We start from the raw sequence: 21,914 nt of genomic DNA, 5'->3' as shown, positions 1-21,914 counted from the left end.
CTGAGAAGCTAAGATATTAATAACAATATCTAAGCCTAATAAAATGTGTAAAAATATTTACAGTTAATTTGTAGATTTTCCTTGCATCCGTCTTTTTCTAATTTTCTCAGTCTCTTCATAGTTCTGTGCCTGAGAAGCTGGAATAACATTAAAAGTATCTAAGCCTAATAAAAACCCTATTATTCCTAATGAGGGGAATGGGTCTAAATCTATCTATACCAAATAAAATATTAAAAACAAAAAAGCCATGGCAACCCTGTTAATACTTTTCTTCATTTGTCGGTGTCACGATATCCTGGTTCCTGTTGAAAATATCTTAAAAGTAGAAGAGAAATTAATGATTATGACAAAAACAGATAGGAAAATATGGATACAGCATATTACGAAATAAGCTTTATTAAATAAAATTAAATATTCAATATCAGCAATAAACATAGTGCTTCTTGCATTACTGTATCAGTATTAATATAATCAAAAAAATATTATATCAAACTAAAATTGAAATGAACGAGTAAGACTGACTAAATAAACACTTGTAATATACTTACCGGAATTTCAGATTTGTCTCTGATTTCGTCTTTTAATTTCTTCAGTGTCTTCAAAATTTTGTGCCTGTGAAGCTTCGATAATATTAACAATATCTAAGCCTAATAAAATTTGTAAGAATATTTACATTCAATTTGTAAATTTTCCTTGTATCAGTCTTTTCCTATTTTCTTCGTTGTTTCCTTGTATCAGTCTTTTCCTAATTTCCCTATTGCCTTCATAATTCTTTGCCTGAGAATCTAGAATACCATTAAAAATATCTAAGCCTAATAAAAACCCTATTATTCCTAATGGCGGGAATGGGTCTAAATCTATCTATACCAAATAAAATATTAAAAACAAAAAAGTCATGGCAACCCTGTTAATACTTTTCTTCTTTTGTCGGTGTGACGATATCCTGGTTCCTGTTGAAAATATCTTAAAAATAGAAGAGAAATTATTGATTATGACAAACACAGATATGAAAATATGGATACAGCATATTACGAAAAGCACTATCAAATATATCAAATATTCAATATCAGCAATGAACATAGTACTTCGTGCATTACTGTATCAGTATTAATATAATCAAAAAAGTATTATATCGAACTAAAATTAAAAGGAACACTAGATAGGAGTAAGCCTGACTAATGAAACACTTGCAACATACTTACCGGAATTTCAGATTTGTCTCTGATTCCGTTTTTTTTCAATTTCTCCAGTGCCTTCAAAATTTTGAGCCTGAGAAGCTAAGATATTAATAACAATATCTAAGCCTAATAAAATGTGTAAAAATATTTACATGTAATTTGTAGATTTTCCTTGCATCCGTCTTTTTCTAATTTTCTCAGTCTCTTCATAGTTCTGTGCCTGAGAAGCTGGAATAACATTAAAAGTATCTAAGCCTAATAAAAACCCTATTATTCCTAATGAGGGGAATGGGTCTAAATCTATCTATACCAAATAAAATATTAAAAACAAAAAAGCCATGGCAACCCTGTTAATACTTTTCTTCATTTGTCGGTGTCACGATATCCTGGTTCCTGTTGAAAATATCTTAAAAGTAGAAGAGAAATTAATGATTATGACAAAAACAGATAGGAAAATATGGATACAGCATATTACGAAAAAAGCTTTATTAAATAATATTAAATATTCAATATCAGCAATAAACATAGTGCTTCTTGCATTACTGTATCAGTATTAATATAATCAAAAAAATATTATATCAAACTAAAATTGAAATGAACGAGTAAGACTGACTAAATAAACACTTGTAATATACTTACTGGAATTTCAGATTTGTCTCTGATTTCGTCTTCTTTTAATTTCTTCAGTGTCTTCAAAATTTTGTGCCTGTGAAGCTTAGATAACATTAACAATATCTAAGCCTAATAAAATTTGTAAGAATATTTACATTCAATTTGTAAATTTTCTTTGTATCAGTCTTTTCCTATTTTCTTCGTTGTTTCCTTGTATCAGTCTTTTCCTAATTTCCCTATTGCCTTCATAATTCTTTGCCTGAGAATCTAAAATACCATTAAAAATATCTAAGCCTAATAAAAACCATATTATTCCTAATGGCGGGAATGGGTCTAAATCTATCTATACCAAATAAAATATTAAAAACAAAAAAGTCATGGCAACCCTGTTAATACTTTTCTTCTTTTGACGATGCGGCGATATCCTGGTTCCTGTTGAAAATATCTTAAAAATAGAAGAGAAATTAATGATTATGACAAACACAGATAGGAAAATATGGATACAGCATATTAAGCTTTATTAAATAATATTAAATATCAGCATTGAACATAGTACTTCGTGCATTACTGTATCAGTATTAATATAATCAAAAAAGTATTATATCGAACTAAAATCAAAATGAACACTAGATAGAAGGAGTAAGCCTGACTAATGAAACACTTGCAACATACTTACCGGAATTTCAGATTTGTCTCTGATTTCGTCTTCTTTTAATTTCTTCAATGTCTTTAAAATTTTGTGCCTGTGAAGCTTAGATAACATTAACAATATCTAAGCCTAATAAAATTTGTAAGAATATTTACATTCAATTTGTAGATTTTCCTTGTATCAGTCTTTTCCTATTTTCTTCATTGTTTCCTTGTATCAGTCTTTTCCTAGTTTCCTAGTTTCCCTATTGCCTTCATAATTCTTTGCCTGAGAATCTAGAATACCATCAAAAATATCTAAGCCTAATAAAAACCCTATTATTCCTAATGGCGGGAATGGGTCTAAATCTATCTATACCAAATAAAATATTAAAAACAAAAAAGCCATGGCAACCCTGTTAATACTTTTCTTCTTTTGTCGGTGTGACGATATCCTGGTTCCTGTTGAAAATATCTTAAAAATAGAAGAGAAATTATTGATTATGACAAACACAGATAGGAAAATATGGATACAGCATATTACGAAAAAAGCTTTATTAAATAATATCAAATATTCAATATCAGCAATGAACATAGTACTTCGTGCATTACTGTATCAGTATTAATATAATCAAAAAAGTATTATATCGTAATATAATCAAAAAAGTATTATATCGAAATAAAATCAAAATGAACACTAGATAGGAGTAAGCCTGACTAATGAAACACTTGCAACATACTTACCGGAATTTCAGATTTGTCTCTGATTCCGTCTTTTTTCAATTTCTCCAGTGCCTTCATAATTTTGAGCCTGAGAAGCTAAGATATTAATAACAATATCTAAGCCTAATAAAATTTGTAAAAATATTTACATGTAATTTGTAGATTTTCCTTGCATCCGTCTTTGTCTAATTTTCTCAGTCCCTTCATAGTTCTGTGCCTGAGAAGCTAGAATAACAATAAAAGTATCTAAGCCTAATAAAAACCCTATTATTCCTAATGGCGGGAATGGGTCTAAATCTATCTATACCAAATAAAATATTAAAAACAAAAAAGCCATGGCAACCCTGTTAATACTTTTCTTCATTTGTCGGTGTCACGATATCCTGGTTCCTGTTGAAAATATCTTAAAAGTAGAAGAGAAAGAACTGATTATGACAAACACAGATAGGAAAATATGGATACAGCATATTACTAAAAAAGCTTTATTAATAAATATTCAATATCAGCAATAAACATCATACTTCGTGCAAAATTGTATCAGTATTATTATCTTCAGAAAAATATTATACCGACAAAAATCAAAATTAACACTATAGATGGCAAGCCCTGTTAATACTTTTCTTCCTTTGTCGTTGTCACGATATCTTGTTTACCTGTTGAAAATATCTCCAAAAATACAATATAAAATAATGAATATGACAAATAAGAGAGATAGAAAGAATCATATCAAACTTATCATAACAGGACATCAAACACAGGATTGCATTGCAGGGTGTTAGAATACAAATAACAATTGTATTTATTTTTCTGAGCTATGATTTAATTCATTAATAAATATACAATCAAAAATCCGTTTGCAAATATTCAGATTACATAAATATTTAGTTCCTCACGGGTCGACCCATGTCAAACTTCCGCATATAATTCTTTTACAGTGTGTATGACATTTTGGTATAGTTTTAAACAACAGTCTTATTTGATATAAAAGACATGTGTATCTGCTGCCCAATGCATTTGTTTGCGATCTAATATTAGTAATCAGTGCACATACATACGAGCTTAAAGTACGTATGGCAATGAAATACAGTCTCAAACATCAGTCAATTTTTCTATATCAAAGTCTTGTGTGTGGACTCGATGCATTTGTTGGCTAGCACATCTCAGTTATGTTTAATAAAACTCTTCTTCTTATTCAAATAATTGAGTTGTATTTTCTTTTGAAAAACAGAAAGATTCGTCAAGTTCCATAATTGAAGAATCCTGTAAAAATATATATACATTTATTTCTTATGCACTTTTATAGTAGAGGAAGTAAACTATGAGCAACTTATTACGTATGATGAGGCTCTACAAGACGCCTATAACGTGTTGGGCGGTGACGCTGCGCGACATCAACTCCCTTAAGACTTATAACCTGCCAGTTTTCTCGATATTAACTACTACACATCTTTGAATATGATTGAAGTCTGTTACTGGCAATGAAATATCCAGTCTACATGAACCAAAGTACGAGAAACGAATAATATGTGATAAAAAACGTGAAATAGTGTGCTGATAAAAATGATTATTGTAGAGGTCGAAACGCATAATGTAGAAGCCAAAACAATTAACCCTACTTTTCACATAAGCCAATATATTGCGACATCTGTCATACTCGGTCATAATGTATTGGGTTGCTAAAGTTTACGACCAACCCAAGTATGTCTACAACATACATAATTCCAAAAGATGCAAACAATAGCAACATTAATTTATGCAATTTGAATAAACCCTATCATTTAACCAAAATATAAAACAAGCAAACAATCCGATTATTACAGCAATTAAATTGACACTACTTGAACGACAAACTTCCAATGCGAATTAACTTTTAAATAGCCGACCTGCAATGATCCGAAATAACTATAAACAAACAAGAATATGAGGAGACAATATCGATACAAGATTTTGTTGAAGTCAACATGCCTCTTTTCTCCCCACGAACAGAAGATGAATTGCCTTAAAGAGAGAAGTCTATGAGCGGTCATCCACCGAAAGTACAACGCCCGATAACTTTTGAAATAACTCCGGGTCAAATATATATACAGAAGAAAACAATTAAACTTTGTCTGTTGCTGAGTAAATAAATCTTAGTAGTAGTATGTGTAACATACTATTACATGCTTGAGATGGCTTAAAGATGGTATTTGATATCATACGAGGTTTGCAGTAAAAGAGTACATTGTTTTACAACATATTATTTGATACAATAACGCATGAAGTGTATATCTATTTTAAACAATACATTAACGTCCATTACATTATACTAGAGATTCCAACTAAGAGATGTACCGATACCTTTTGTCGCCGATACCAATCCGACAACAACGATAAAACGACGATATTAATATTTTAAAGCAGAAATTGCCGACATTTACATGCTATGTAATTATTATCTTAGGTGTTCAGTCCAAACAAGTTAAAGTAACAGTTTGCAAGCATTATTCATGCCACACAATTTTTCAAATTTGAAAAAGCCATATTTCAGATAAAAAGAAATTAATGTTTTGGATCCTGCTACGTTTTTCGATTTAAATACATTGTACACTGATGTTAATTATATCGGTGTTCGGTTAGAAAACTCATCGGGTTAGGCTACTGTAGGTGTTAAAAAAAATAAATGTTCACTCAATCTATCCAACTGATAAATCGAGTTGTGTGCGCAGAAATTTATGCCATGCCAACATTGTATTTTGTACTTTTGTAATGTTAAAATTGTCAATATAAAAAATAGGTTGCAAAGATAGTCAAATTAGTTGAGCTAGTTGGGCTGATGAATGGCTAAAATCAGTTCATAATCATATTCCCGTTTCTACTAGCGCGGTTGGGAAAAAGCATTGCTCCTATCTAACGAGGCTAATACCGCGAACACGATCACTCCAAGCAAAAAATAATTTTTATATCAGTATTTCAACCTACTTTTTAATTTCACACTATAATATTATGTTCTTTTTTAAACCAAGAGCAAAAAACTGTAAAATCAAAAACTATCATAAAGTCTTGACAACAAGAAAAATGAAAAAGTATGAAACGCAAAGAACTACAGAAACAAATGTTCGTAGAAGTATGTAATGGACAGACGTTTTTCTTCTTTACAGGTATCCCATATTTTCCTCTTTATATTGTTAACGGCGTTTTATATTTTGTACTAAACTAAAAGAGGGTTTATTTGATTTGGGAGATTTGTTTTCTTTAATATTTATAGTCACGTTAACTTATTTTAGAATTTGATTTTAAAACAATCGCACTACAAATAGGAGTTTCAGGATGTACCTACATGAAAGCCAGTAGAATCCGCATTTTTATTTTTTTAAAAGCTCAGACTGATATGATTTTGTCACAATTACATCCAACACGCGCCTTCAGTTAACAGTTAGCTGGACGTGTTTTATTTATTATTTATAAATGCCCACTTATTAGCAGAGGATCAGCTAAAATAGAAGAACAAACGATTAAGCAAAGGCCTAAATAATATGGCTCGGCATGTGTGCAATGTAAATGGGATATTTTCTGCCTTGCCAGCCTGTTTGGGACTGTTTTCTATGCGCTGGAAAATATGAATATTCTATGTAAGCGTCAAGTATACAACAGTGCAGGCTACTACAGATTTAGCAACCAATCACAAGAAATACATTGGATACCCGACAGCCAGAGTGCACCTTCTGAAAAGGAGTCGGAACAACAACCGTTGGAATATCAAGCGCACAAACCGATTATAAACAGATCGAGCAATAATCAAACACATCAATTTAATCACAATCAAAAACTATATGAAATATTTTGTACAGAGACAAAACAAAATGTAAAAGAAAAAACTAGCCTTGACAAAATGAAAAATTTGAAATGTTAGGAACTCCGGAAAAACGGCCCGCGAATGAACCCGAACGACTTTCGTGTACAAAATGACCACCTATTAGCGGAGGATGAGCTAAAAAGAAAAACATACGATTAAGCGAGGAGGGATTAATAAATATGACCTGGCATGCGTGCAGTGTAACTAAGATTTTTCTGGCTTGTCAGCTTGCTTAAAACAACTTAACTTGTTAACTTTTCGTTCAAAAATAAACCATTTCAATACACATATTAGAAACTATGAATATTTAGTGTCAGCGTCGGATAAATAACAATTCAGCTAATAAAACTGAACTAGACAGCAAACAACAGAAAATATCATTTTACTTCCTACAAGCATATTAAAAAGTTAATATTTAGGGTTGAAAATACGATTAAATTCCACGAGAAACTCAATGTTGGCTCGTGAGATACTAAGTAATTACTTTTCACCCAGTTATTTCTTTCTGGTCTTCCTGTTTTATAATTTGTACAACCCTGCTGTTTGATTTACATTTTTTCCCACCAAAACTAAGTCGTGTCTAATGAAGAATATAAGGGAGACAAAATCCGAAAAGTAACTTGCGTTTTTTTATGAATCTGTTGCTGTGCAGCTTTCAAACATCTGATCAAGCGTTTTCGTTATGGCGGAGATATAGTGTGAAGAATTTTGTGTAAAAAGAGGTGTTAGAAACAAGAATTTTGCAGTTCATTTACCTCTCTTCATTACATAGATTAAGATTTTCGCAAAATATCAATATATAATACAGCAATGCTCTGCAAAAGTACTCGCAATCCCTAATGAAAAACAAACTGATCAAGTTCGCTGCGACAAAATCAGAAAATTCTGGAAATTTACCTCCTAAAAGTCCCCATCTTGCGTGCTTTCAAATCTACCAATTTATTACGCTTCATCAGAGAATTAGAAGTGACCACTTCATTTCTTTCTTAAATTTGTGGAAACGTCCAACGCTTTTTTGTTGATACGTTTTCTTTCATTTCACCACTATATAGCTTAACATTCTTACTTTGCATCTTTATTGTTTTACTCTTACAATAAACATCATTTAGCATTCACAAATGTATTTTTGTACGGCTAAGACATTAACGCGACAATGACATAGAAATAAATTATTTTTATTTATTAGAATTTTTTGTATTTAAATAAAAATTTACCAAAGACAAATCTGGGTCGGGCATTCAAGTTAACAACAGAATTCAATTCAATTCAACGAAAGCATTAATTTCAAAAAACACCACCGAATGCAGATTTCAATTTTTTTAATTATTCCTAACCCGAATCCTAACCCAAGCTGGACAACTACTAATTTGTTATTTTAAAGCTTTAAGTTTTAAGTTCAATTCAATGAAGGCATTTTTTTCAAATCAAATCTCTCATTTTTCAAAGAAACATTTACAACTGTGGTAATATATCTAAATAATTAGTATATTGCACTATACGTTTTTTCAAAAATATTGAATTATTTCGAACTTTTCCGACCCAGCGGGGAAAAATTTGAATATTCCATCAAATCGAGGATTGAATAAATAACTTAAATCAACAAAAAGTTGTGGTGGGACAATGTGGTATTCGAAAATGATAAATTTTACAAAAATTGATTGATTTCAGAAAAATATTTAATTATTTTGATCTAATTTCGGCTTGGGGGTTAAAATTTGAATGTACCAATAATTTTTCGAACTATGGCATTATGTGAACTATATAAACTATGTCAAGTTTTGAGTTTATGAATGACAGAAAATGTAATTTGATAAATTAGATATGAATTGGATACATATTTCAACAAATCTATTTGTACCTGTCTGCTGTAGCAAAAAGGCAACATCAAATAAAACAACACTCCGTAGAATTTCCAAATTCTAAATCCTAACCATTCCAAGCTTGTCGAACTCCTGCGCTATCCTGAAAGCTCCCGCCAAGCCCCATTGTACCAAATGGTTGTAATTGAGAGCCCAATTCCCGACTTTATAAAGGGGAAGCATAATTTCGTGCAAGGTTATAGAAAATTAAAAGATTCAGGTTGAAAATCCTTGGCTTGCCATAACAACCCAAGATGTTTCAAAGTCATAATCAGAAAGCATCTAAGGGCACTATCATATAAGCAGAAACACCAGAGCGCGCGACATCCGTGGAGATGACGGGTTCACTAAAACTTACAACTGTGCAACGGTATACAAACAGCAACGCTAATTTATTAGTTGTTGAAAGTTTAAATTTGAATATCTGAGATGAACTGTAGTTAAATTTGCATAATTAATAGATAATGTGATAGAAAAGTCCCATAATATAAAACTGTTTTAATTTAAAGGAACCTCGTCGAATCTCTGGAACAACACCAACAAACACCAAAAATTCGATTAAACCCTGGTTAATTAAAAACTACTGTTCTAGACTATTGAAAAACTGACAAAACGCTATGGCAACGAAATAAACCCATGAAGTACGAATACAATAAATACTATGAAATGAGGCCCGACCAATTGTATTAATGCAGCTGCAAATGCCCTCATTGCCTGTATTATAACCCCATTGATGGCGACTGGCGCATACGCCGATACTTGTCAAACGATGGAAGAACGCCCAAAAGGGAACATAACCCGCGTCTTTCCGGAAATTATGTATACGAAATTAACCAATTAGCAAAATTTATCGCATACCAGCTAAAAACTGCACACTCGCCCGTGAACTAGAGGGTGGAAACCATTGCATTACATGACTCTACGAAATTATAAAAAAAAATGGGCGAAATATTTTGGACATCTTGTGAGAATAATTCACATATTTGCAGCTCTTCATGACTAGCGGGATTTAACATCATATATTAGTTTATACCTGACAAAATATGAATTGAAAGATTTATAAGATTACATACTTGCTCTTTACTCTCTAGACTGAATAGGCTTTCATCTAACTCTGTGATGCACCATACTATTAATTAACACTGTCGATTCCGTTTGATGCAATGACTTTTTCAAGCAGTGTTTTAGAAAACTGAAAATAAATATATGGTTTCATTATCAAGTTTTGGAGTCATAAATCCCAAAAAAATGCTGTTCGACATAGGTAAAGCAAAGGTAATCTTTTAATAAAAATACATAAAAATATCAATTTAATGCCATATTATGTGCATACCGAGTCCATCTTACTTTAGGTGGAACTAAATTTCGTTGACCTAAGACATTATCAAGTTATTTAATTCACAAGACAGAAATACAGAGAAGAGATATAGTTAAAATAAATAAATGTTCACTCATTTTATCTAACTGATACATACTGAGTTGCGTGCACAGAATTTAAGCCATTATAACGTCGTATTTTGTTTTTTGCACATCGAAAAATTCCCATTCGATATATTTCTTCATAATTCCCGTGCAATGTTAAAAATGTCAATATAAAAAATTCGCTGCAAAAATAGCCAAATTAGTTGAGGTGATAAATGGCTAAAATCGTGTCATAATCATATTCCCGTTTCTATTCGCGCGGTTGGGAAACAACATTGTTCCTACCTAACGAGGCTAATACCGCGAACACGATCACTCCAAGCAAAAAATAATTTTCATGTCAGTATTTCAACCTACTTTTTAAAACATTCTGGAATAGAATAAAAGTTAATTATCTTGAAAATATCAGTCTACACTTAGCCGATATCGATACGAATTGCCGATATTACCGATACCCGATACCTTTTACCGAAAGCTTTTTAAATTAGTTTTGAAAAGCACTGACTGTATAACGACATTGATCATTTTAATCATTCCAAACCGAAATTGAAATAAATGAAAAGTCAATTTACCGCAATTAATGATAAAATAAAACAAGTAAATAATACACGATAGTTATATGAACATTTGTTAAAAAATTACTATTCAAGGCAAAAAATAATATTGCAAAATGAACATATCATATTGGGTTAGTTTAGCTGTCCTCAGTTAATATTTGGACGTGATTCGACTTAAAATCCTTCTAATTTGAATCGAGCAATCAAATTAGAACCAAGTTACAGTAAAAAAACGCGAATATCAGAACATAACCCGTAAGTTCAAATGACATTATTATTTCATGGCATCGTGATACCAAAACAAGTTTATATATGACCTATTATTAGGGGGGAAAAGGAGAACAAACGATAAGCAAGAGACTCAAGTAGAAAATGCGTGTAAAAATTCACACTATAATATTATGGTCTTTTTTAAACCAAGAGCTAAAAACTGTAAAAAAAAATCATAAAGTCTTGACAACAAAAAGAAATGAAAAAGTATGAAACGCAAAGAACTGCAGAAAATGTTCGTAGAAATATAAAATGGACGGACATTTTTCTTCTTTTACAGGTATCCCATATTTTCCTCTTTATAATGTTAACGGCGTTCTATAAATTTATACTAAACCCAAAGAGGGTTTATTTGATTTGGGAGATTCGTTTTCTATAATATTTATAGTTACGTTAACATATTTTAAAAGATGATTTTAATTAAAGCAATCGCACTAAAAATAAGAGTTTTAATATGTACCTACATGAAAGCCATCAGTAGAATTCGCATTTTTATTTTTTTTAAAAGCTCAAACTTGTATAATTTTGTCACAATTACATCCAACAAGCGCCTTCAGTTAACAGTTGATTGGACGTGTTTTATCCTAAAATATTCTAACACTCTCCATCTTCAAAATTAGAAGCAATTTGAGAGGGAAAAACGAGTTTATAAATGTCCTAAAATAGAAGAACAAACGATTAAGCAAAAGCTTAAATAATATGACTCGGCATGTGTGCAATGTAAATTGGATATTTTATGCCTTGCCAGCCTGTTTGGGATTGTTTTCTATGCGCTGGAAAATATGAATATCCAGTGTAAGCGTAAAATATACAACAGTGCAGCCTAGAACAGATTTAGCAACCAATCACAAGAAATCTTTTTTTTTTACTACATTGAATACCCGACAACCAGACTGCACCTTCTGAAAAGGAGTCAGAACAACACTCGTTGGAATATCGAGCGCACAAACCGAGGATAAACAGATCGAGCAATAATCAAACACAGCAATTTGATAACAATTATAAACTATATGAAATATTTTGTACAGGGACAAAACAAAATGTGAAATAAAAAACTAGCCTTGACAAAATGAAAAATTTGAAATGTTAGAAACTCTGTAAAAACGGCTCAAGAATGAACCTGAACGACTTTAGCGATTATTGCTGCATTGTATTGTATTAGCACTTATTAGCAGAGGATCAGCTAAAAAAGAAAAACATACGATTGAGCGAGGAATTATTAAATATGACCTGGCATGCGTGCAGTGTAACTAAAATTTTTCTAGCTTGTCAGCTTGCTTAAAACATTTTAATTTTTCGTTCAAAAATAAACCATTTCAACACACATATTAGAAACTATTAATATTCAGTGTCAGCGTTGGAAAAATAACTATTCTAAAGTATTCGCAATTCCTAATGAAGAACAAACTGATCAGTGTCGTTGCGACAAAATCTGAAAATTCTGAAGATTTGATAAAAAGTCCTCATGTTGCGTGTTTTCGAATCTACCAATTTACTACGCTTCATCGGAGAATTAGAAGTGACCATTTCATTTATTTCTTAAATTCGTGGAAACAACGAGCGCTTTTTTGTTAAAACATTTTCTTTCATTACCCCACTATTTAGCTTAACATTCTTACTTTGCATCTTTACTGTTTAACTCAAAGTAAAATACAATTCACATCATTTAGCATTCACAAATGTATTTTCGTACGACTGAGACATTCACACGACAATGACTTAGAAATAAATTATTATTTATCAGAATTTTTTGTATTTAAATAAAAATTTACCATATACAAATCTGGGTTGGGCATTTAAGTTAACAGATTTAAATTCAATTCAACGAAAGCATTTATTTCAAAAAACACCCATGAATGCAGATTTCAAATTTTTCAATTTCTCCTAACCCGAAACCTAACCCAAGCCGGACAACCACTAATTTGTTAACGACGGATTTAAATTCAATTCAATGAAAGCATTAATTTCAAATCAAATCTCTCATTTTTCAAAAAAACTTTTCCGATCTAGCGGGGAAATATTTGAATATTCCATTAAATCGAGGACTAATATAAACAAGAGAGCTGTGCTCAAATATTTGGACACGTCACAAGGTGTCGCTATTTTTTATTCCGACACATAAAAAACGCGAATCTTTGAGGTCCACAGAAATAATTGAAATAAGTAAAAGTAATAGCCTTCTGGCAAAAAAATCAATCTTTAACCACTGAAAATTTCAAAGCAATTGTTCAGTATTCGTAAAGAAAAGCGATTTCATCATGACGAAAGAGAAGAATACTAACATAAACAACAACAAAATATTGAAACGATCGTTATGTACACTGACGTGTCCAAAAACTTAATTCAACAAAAACTTGCGGTGGCACAATGTGGTATTCGAAGATGGTAAATTTTACAAAAATTGATTGATTTCAGAAAAATATTAATTATTTCGATCTAATTTCGGCTTGGGGGTTGAAATTTGAATGTACCAAAAATTTTTCGAACTATGACATTATGTGAACGATATGAACTATGTCAAGTTTCGGGTTTATGAATGACCGAAAATGTAATTTGATAAATTAGATATGAATTAGATATATATTCAAACAAATCTATTTGTACCTGTCTGCAGTGGCGCAGCCATTCGGGGTCGAACCCCCCCCCCCCCCCCCCCCTTTGGAATTTTTTCGAAAACAGAAAAAGTCGCCGATAACACGTGCAATTGCTTTCTGCTAAAATCGCCGTATATTTTCATCGAGGCGGCGTTATTTACGCCGTAAACGCCTTCTCGTTGGTATTTATTCTCTCTAAATCACAAATTTGTGCCAGGGGAACAATTATAATTATTTTATTTTTGTACTCGCACGGAATTGTGAAAACTGAAAAAGCGTGCAATTGCCTTCTGCTAAAATCGCCGATTGATTTCATCAGTGTGCTATTTAGGCGGTAAACCATTACTTTAAAATTGTCGTCGAAAATTTTAGTGTTATCATTAAACAAGGTTGAAAACGCGTTTTTGCCCCTGCTAGTGATGATATATAAGATAATTAATCTGAAGTATATCCATCAATTTTTATTCCACTGAAATAAATTTTACTACATGAGAATTTACAGCAGATTTACGGATTTTTCGAAAGCTTTTATCTTTAAAAATAATCGGAGTGGCAGCATTGCGATTGAACGGAGTCAATGTTACAAGCACATCTCAAATTTGTCGAATTCGCAAAATAGAAAAAATACGGATCAAAATAATACATAATAGGGCAGTTTACCACACAATTTTATGCGGAATTCCGTGATGTTTTAGAGTGGCTCTTGTTTTGTCGGCGCAACCGCAGGTTAAATTGAAGACAATTAAATTAATAAAGCAGGGCATTTTAAATATGCCCTTATCGGTCATGGATTGGTTACCTTGCGCAAGAGAAAAATCATTTTTCGTTAGAAAAGGCGGCTCTTTTAACAAGTGACGCAATCGCGGCGACTGTTCGGCGTGGATTTCGAGGCGGTAAATTAGTATTTTTGATTTACTGGTATACTTTATATCTATTTTCATTGTATGAAGTAAAATTGTACTACACGTGATTTTATATCAGATATCGAGATTTTACTAACGACGATAACGAGGTCACAAGATTGCAAAAATACGTATCAAAATTAAATATATCAGGCAGCTTATCTCATTGTTTTATGTCCACGGCAGTAATGTTTTTATTTTGACGTAGAAAGTCGAGACCGCGAGTTGCGTTGGGGACAATAAAATTAATATATACGTAAGGACATTTTAGAATCTCGTGGTTGTCATGAATTGAATATTTTACGCGACAGAAGCTGAGAAGGCGGCTCTTAACGAGCGCGTGATCGCGGTGACTGCTACAGACGGCATTAGTAATTAGCAATAGCTAATTAGCCACTATCATATAAGCACAAACACCAAATCTCGCGACATCCTTGGAGATGACGGGTTCACTAAAACTTACAACTGCGCAACGCTATACAAACAGCAACGCTAATTTATAAGTTGTTGAAAGTGTAAGTTTAAATATCTGGGATGAATTGTAGTTAAATTTGCATAATTAGTAGACGCTGGGATAGAAATTCCCATAATAGAAAACTTGCTTTAATTTGAAGGAAGCTCATCGAACCCCTGTTACTCCAACAAAAAAACAAAAAGTCGATTGAACCCTGGTTAAAAACTACTCTTATAGACTATTGAATAGACTATTGAAAAACTAACAAAACGCTATGGCAACGAAATAAACCCATAAAGTACGAATACAAAAAATACTATAAAATGAGGCCCGACTAATTGTATTAATGCAGCCGCAATTGCCCCATTACCAGTAATATAACCCGATTGCTGGCGGACTGCCGCATACTTTGATACTTGTCAAACGATGGGAGAACGCCGAAAAGAAACATAACCCGCGGCTTTTCCGGGAATTGTGCATACGAAACTAACAAAGCAGGAACATTTATTGCATATCAGCTAAAAACTGCACACCTCTCGTGAACTAGCGGGTGGAAACCATTGCAATATATGACTTTACGAAATTATATAAATAAAATTGGGCGGAATATTATGGACATCTTGTGAGGATAATTCAAATATTTGCAGTTCTTCCTGACTAGCGGGATTTAACATGATATATCAGTTTATACCGGACAAAATATGAATTGAAAGATTTATAAGATTTCATACTTGCTCTTTACTCTTTACACTATATAGGCTTCCATCTCACTCCGTGAGGCACCAGACTAATAACAATGTCCGTTTGATGCAATGACTCTTTCAAGCAGTGACTTAGAAAACTGAAAATAAATATATAGTTTCATTATCAAGTTTTGGAGTTACAAATCACAAAAAATGCTTATTAACAGAGGTAAAGCAAAGATAAGCTTATATCAAAAATACATAAACAATATTATTTTAACCACGTGGAAATGCCATTATTGCCGATTCATTCATGGGTTAGTATCAATTAAAAAAGTGTTTTAACAATGTTGAGTTACGTGAACATTCAACAGTATTGTAGTGATTACCAATTTACGAAGTTCTTTAATTATTATTTAACACGAAAAGTAACACCGACTCGATCTAAAATTAAACGCATAGAAATGTCCAACTATCCGCTTCAAAAATATCGCACCCTGGGGTCAATAATGATGGTATTGTTCGCCCAAAATTGGGACCGTAATTTACTAACTGTGATAGAAATCCTACACAGAAGATAGAAATCATAATAAAATTAATTTGTGTTGTGAATGCACTTGTTGTACGTGATTGTGAACTCACAATCATGTCCGAAATATAAAAACTACGATATCAGCCGTGATAATTAATATTTACTAGTGGATAAAAAAGTGCTTTAAATATAGTCTAACAATATTAATTGGATTGTCGGCCGCCAAAAAGATCGCGGTGACAAATAATTCACTGAGGCCTTCGATTACGACAAAATTATGAAATAAAAATGCCACACTGTTCAAGTAAAATCCGAAAAAAAAAAGTATTGTCACGGCGATGGTTTCGGCGGCCGACATCCCAATTGATGTCGTTCAAAATGACAATACTGATTATTCGGTGTCCGTTAAAAATATTCGATTAACTCGATTAAAAAATACGATTTTGCCCGCCAGTGATCACGGCGCAAGTAAATAATCATTGAATGGAAATAAAACTTCAACTTCATAACAATAAATTCCAAGTAATAGTTTCATATTTCGTGCATTTGATCGGCGCTACATGCGAGCGTATTTTTGTACACATAAACCATTATGACACTACTGACATCTCTCTGAAATTAATTTTCCCGAATTTTTAATGTTTTATTTCCAAATGCGGGTACCCGCTGACTACGGATTAATAGTCGACGTTTAAAATACGACTTGTAAAATATTCACCAACACCATCAGGCAAAGAGAGACGGGCTACAACGTAACCTCCATTGAAAAATCCTGGCTGCATCCCTTGATGCGGCAATATTTAAAATGCGGTATCTATTGGCTTAATTGTGTTCAATGAAACCTGCAGTTGCGACGACTTACGTCTTACGACAATATAAAATCATTACAACTCAAAATTACCGCGTCAATCAGCGGACTTGAAATGAAGAACAATGAAACCAAGTGGAACAACACTGAATCCGCCCCGCCGCAGGCCTGTCACTCTGATTATTTTTAAGGTTTCACCGTTTGAAATATCCCAAGATATAGACAAAATACGAACGATTGTAATTTAAATTATTGCGAAAAAAAATCAATCGATAAATTTTGCATTAATTATTTTATATATCGTCACATACCGAGAAAACGTCGTATGCGGCTCCATAGGTAGTTAGTTGCAAAATAGACAAAAGGTACATCGCTTGAATAATTTACTGTGTTTCGATTTCAGTTACTATTATGGCATATATTTTGAAGAAATTCTAACATAACACCAAATTTTGTGATTTACAATGTCTAAAAAGCGTTTTCAATCTGCTGCAAAATTGCTAAAACAAAACTTATGGTGATATCTTCCGTTTTATATTTTAATTTTAATATTTTATAATGCCGCAATCAAGAAATTGGGTTGCGGATTCACCTCTATATCATTTATTTCTTCACCGATTTTTATAATATAGTATTCTAACTTGTTTGTGATTAATGTAAATTAGAAAGATTCAGAAGATTTTAAAAACATACCTGCTCTTTAGACTCGATGCATTCACCTCTCTCAGTGATGCATAATCGGACAAATAACTCCGCATGTCTTTTGATGTATAATGATAAACTGTCTTTTCCGCTTTCAAGTTTCAGAAAGCTGAACTTTATGCGAGATAATGAACTGCAAGTAAATTTTGTATAATATTGATTTGAAGACATTTTAGACATTATATATATAAATATAAGAACATGACAGATCATGACTAGGGAAGAAACGATAGCAAAATAAGGAATATATTCCCAGATTCAAACGCTTATGAACATAAGGCTACTAGCAATATAGATATAAGCTGACTATAGTAGATTTACAATTTGTGGGATCTCATGTATATAGTAACCTTCGAAATTTTAGTCTTCGACACAAATCCCATTGTTAACCAGTACTAAAGGGTGTACGATAACCGGTTATATTGATGCATATTGGTGCACTTGATTCTACTCACTCATATAATATCGTTATTGGAAACTTAATGCGATTTTAGTTCGAAACACATGTGAACACGAATGTCATGGTTAACTAGTACCAAAAGGGGGTAAGATACACGATTAATCAAGTCAAGACAAGTTTTTTTTTCCAACCAGTAATAAGTATCACAACCATAAAATACGACACGAAGAAAATTTACACCGTTTTACTGGGGAAGGGACGTAGCGGGGAACCAAACTGGTTATCGAGCAGCAACACCAAAGTTCCTAATATCTAATTAAAAAAGTAAGAATTCTAGAATTTTGAAACTACTATATCTTATATTGACGGGGAGTGACGTATATGAAAGAGACCATTCAGTAGAAATTATATAGGAGAGTTTATATTAATTAAGCTCTTTTCAATATACATGATTAGGCATAACATGACGTGACCCGCACTAACAATGGGGAAAATAGGACACGCATTTCTATTTCTCTATTTTTAAATAGACATGAACATGGTTGGTATGATAACATAAGACTTTTACCAAGGGGATAAGAACCAAAAAGGTGTTTACACTTGGTTGAATATACAGTATCGTTTTTGGAAAATTTAGTTGAAACGCGAGTTCTTTAAGGTGTAAGATTAACGGCTATCTTAATTCACATAGTATGACTCACTCTGATAATATCATTATTGGAAATTTGGGACGATTCCAGTTTGAACTAGTTGGGAACATCATTGGCATGAATATCAACTGTGAACTACCCGAGCGTACAGGTCACAATGAACCACAGTTACCTTTAAAAAATTAGCCTGATTACTTTATATAGTATGTTAGTTAGTGTCAACTACCATTTGTATTCATCAGATTAATGAAAAAGATCAGGACTACGATTTCAAAAATGTCAGACATACTAGTATATATAGGCATCCTATGATAAACAACAAGTTAAACAATAAGTTTTAATATTCGCATGGTTATTAAGTTGGGGTTGTGTTTTAACCGAATTGCACTTAACGAGGCATAGTTTTATTTATGCTGGCCTAATAACCTTTAAATAGACTGACTTTTCAAGATAGTAATTGGCCTTTTGGTTTGGACGATTAAACGAAACGACAGCAGATGGGACAACACAGCAGTTAGCCCCTGCGCTGTATTGACTATGTTATTATTCACCGGATATTGCTACAGTTAATTGTTAGGACAGAATATTTAATTCCGCGATTCTACGTAATGAGCATGGTTTGGTTTAACAGATTTTGCCATAAACAATTATGAGCGCGCATTGGTGGCCCAACTGACAAAAATAAGACCAATTTAATGCATTCCTGTATCTCGACTATTAGGCGGGAACGAAAACAAGCTTAATTTTTATTTCTAAAACATGGCCCTAGCCTTATTCACTCGGCCGACTCAATAGCCAGAATAAAACGGTAGTTGTGCGTATCATGTTATTATGAAATTTTGAGATTGTAATTTTTAGAAAATTTCATTTGACACACAAACCAAAAACTGAGCTCATACTCAATATATTGAACATAATATTTGTTTGTAGATTTCCCGAAAAAAATACAATATATCATTTATTTATACTATAGACATCTAAAATGAAAAGATTTCAAATGATTTGGTTACATACTTGCTTTTCAGACTTGATAGGCCTCCATCTCACTCAGTGATGAAAAGCTGGCTCTTGACGAATTTCTTTTGGTACAATGATAAATTGTCCTGTCAACTTTCAAGCAGTGTTTTAAGCTGAAAATCAATATATATGTCATGATTTTGTGCAAGCCAATTCTAAATTTGATTCAAACTAAATTTCGTTGAGCAAACTATGTCATTAGGTAGTTAATTCACACAAATGCTATTTGACAGAGACACTGCAAAGCAAAAAATATACGTTGGTTTCAATAAAATACGTAACGGGTAAATTTAGACGAATAAAATTTATTCAGGATTGCCATTAAATTTCAAATATTATAGATTACCATAGAAATTGCTTTTCATCGACTCTACAGTTACAGGTATTTGTAATCATTCAATTTTATAAATTCAGCTTAATATTTTATAACATATCAGGTGTAGTTTTTAAACTGCACGAGTTGCAAATATTACAATAACAGTAAAATACCCAATGAACTTTTATTACTGTTTCATGGAGTATATGACTAATTACCTCTGATCAGTAACTTGTAGAATTATCACATTGTTCACGGTGGGGATCGCAAACTGGGGATCGCTATCCAGCAGAGAAGCGAGCAACGAATTTCAGGGGTCGCAAAGAGTACACCAATTTGATACAAGGTACTGTATTTATAGTACTATTTCGGACTTCTGCTTCAAAACACAATTATTAAAACTTGTGCAAAATCTAAATATTAAATTTCGATAGAATGCACAGGATAAAATAAGCGGCATAACAATGTTGGCTCGCATCGAACTATTTATCATTTTAAACGTGAACGTGGGTCTTACTTTTTTGGAATTTTGATTCGGAAGACAATTATTTAACTTTGTGAAAATATAAAACACACGATCAAATATGTGGCATGACTATGCCGACTTTGATCGCAAGACCCGAGACGCGGTGCGCTCGCATCTAATTGTTTAGCATTCTAAACGAAAACAGTGGTGTACAGGAATAAAATAGGCAAAAAATTCAAATAAAATGTTTAAATGATATTTACTTGTATTATTCCTCGTTCGTTACTTTGTGTCTTTGAATCTTCAACCTTTAATAGTTTTGCATCTGAAAAAAGTTGAAATATTGATAAATAAACTGTCGCAGAACTGTAGCTAGCATATTCAATGAACAGCGGGGCTGAATCTATCGGGTTTTCTGCACGAAGCTCCCGCCGCCTTTTAAAATGACATATTAGTAATTATCAATTTGGGGGTAGGAACGATTTATAAATTTGAATTTACAGCACAATCTGCATTCCTAACTTAAACTACCAAGATGGCGCACAACCTGAACCCTAACCAGGTACACATACTGTGTTCAGGTTGTGCGCCATCTCGGTAGTTTAAGTTAGGAATGCAGATCGTGCTGGAAATTCAAGATGACGCACAACTTGAACCCTAACCAGGTACACATACTGTGTTCAGGTTGTGCGCCATCTTGGTACGAATACTATGGGAGCACCCTATACACAATAAAATATGAAAGTGGAAAGGCTACGCGAATCTCTAATAAACCATTGATTTTGCGCTACATTTGCGAAAGTTTTGAAAGTTATGCAATACATTCATGTAAATCTTGTCCTGTTGAATGCAGCTTAGGTAGTGACGTAGATTAGTATATTACGTTTAAGTTTCTTAATATGATAAGTCTATGTATTGCCATATAGCTTTAAAGTTCGACCAGTTGTGAGGAAACGATTGAACCCGATGTTAGTGAGTTCGATGCAAAAGAGAATCACCCACCAATCAAGACTTCTGTAATAGGTTAATAATTCCAATTCGTATAGGCCCGAAAACCTCTAATTTACCACTTATACAATAGAAAAATGAAAGCAATAGAATAGCAATGAAAACAATAAATATAAATAACATTTAGCTCACCTGAATATTGTTTCGAACTCGCTGTCATAACCCAACAGTCAGCTTATCCATACATCCTACCAAAATCAAACCTTATCCTACGACAAACATTTGTGACTGCGATGTCGCTTGTGGCTTCCCGCGCACAAATATTTGACGAAAAAAGCTAACTGATTGTTGTAATCAAATAT

General features: G+C 32.6%; 1 long non-coding RNA gene across 2 annotated transcripts; it reads right to left on the bottom strand.

Annotated features, from left to right (window-relative positions):
- Nucleotides 1-4,254: 4,254 nt before the first annotated feature.
- LOC144432452 (uncharacterized) lies at nt 4,255-21,854 on the bottom strand. Of its 2 annotated transcripts, XR_013480690.1 has the most exons (6): nt 21,745-21,854; nt 20,868-20,929; nt 19,820-19,935; nt 17,747-17,888; nt 15,762-15,871; nt 4,255-4,400 (listed from the first exon to the last, which is right to left on the bottom strand). It is a non-coding gene; the product is annotated as an uncharacterized LOC144432452 (long non-coding RNA). The 2 variants fall into 2 exon arrangements; XR_013480689.1 differs by lacking the exon at nt 21,745-21,854 and having other exon boundaries at nt 20,868-20,941.
- Nucleotides 21,855-21,914: the final 60 nt, after the last annotated feature.

This window comes from Styela clava, chromosome 15 (assembly GCF_964204865.1).
Source record: "Styela clava chromosome 15, kaStyClav1.hap1.2, whole genome shotgun sequence".
NCBI classification, from domain to species: Eukaryota; Metazoa; Chordata; class Ascidiacea; order Stolidobranchia; family Styelidae; genus Styela; species Styela clava.
Note: the sequence above shows the minus strand (reverse complement) of the source record. Positions and strands in the feature narration are given on the sequence as shown.